This window comes from Plasmopara halstedii (genome assembly GCF_900000015.1).
Source record: "Plasmopara halstedii genome assembly, contig: Scaffold_2386, whole genome shotgun sequence".
NCBI lineage: Eukaryota > Oomycota > Peronosporomycetes > Peronosporales > Peronosporaceae > Plasmopara > Plasmopara halstedii.
In genome coordinates this window covers 1980779-1981865 of record NW_020189293.1, presented here as the reverse complement: position 1 = coordinate 1981865, position 1087 = coordinate 1980779, and positions in this window count along the sequence as shown.

The following is a 1087-nucleotide window of genomic DNA, read 5'->3' as shown; positions in this document are numbered from 1 at the left end:
CATTTGCTAGTACCGCAAAGCGGATTGTAAGATAAGATTTTTTTCAGGCATGGCTAAGCCATATCGCCTCGAGCGTGCTCGTAAAGCTTTTACCCATCCGGCCGTCGCGACAACAATTATCTCCTTTTAACACAACGTTTATCGTTTTCTTAAGGGAAGCAATGTAGACGCGAAAGGCCTTGGGGGCCGAACTTAATCGGGCCCTCCATGAGATTAAAAGCCGTAACCGCCTCCGCGGTTGATCTGACATTATCGAGGCGGTGGTAACTCTTGACTACTGTCAGCAGTTCGTGAGTTCCAGCCTTCCTTGACGGATGGATAATACTTCGAGCGCAACCTATATTCTAGATTATACCCATGATATCTGCTGCTTCAATTCATTACATTGTGAGAACGTTCTATACCGATGTACTGCACGTTAGTGCTCATTCTCGCGCGCGACTTTCAGCGTGGAGTTCGCAAGTGCAACGCGCAGTTTGTTTGCTTAGCGCATGACCAAATGTATAGCTATCGCAATATTCCTCATCCCGAGTTAGAATTTCATGTCCTCTTTGCCAAAGACCAGGCCTTGCAAAATCAGCACCACGGTGGAAGCGATCTGTCCAACCAACGTCCCCAATTGATGCGCTCATAAAGATGTCTCACTTGCACATTTTTTCAAAGTAGATCACTTTTTGGCAAGCATAACCGTATCTCGTCATTTGGACGCGTGCACTCTTCATCTGGACCCAATATACATAAGATATACAAGCTTGTCTGGTTGTGCCGGATACAGGAACTCCATCATCTAATGCTCCATCGTCACATAATAGTCCATTCTAAGCTCAGTCGTGGCATTGACTGCCAATGCTTTCAAGTGCAATGGGGTGCCGTGCACTTTGCATAGTGAAAGCTTAGACTTTAATGTTCAATTAACAAATACACAGCGATCTATTTCATATGCCGCATACTGCAGCGGAACCGAGAGCCTCGTTTTTAACTACGCTACTAAGTAAATTTAAGAGTTACGCATATTGAAGCGTGATCCTTTCGAGTTTATTACTAAACATAAAAATCCACCTTTATTTTATTACTCGACGTACGCCAC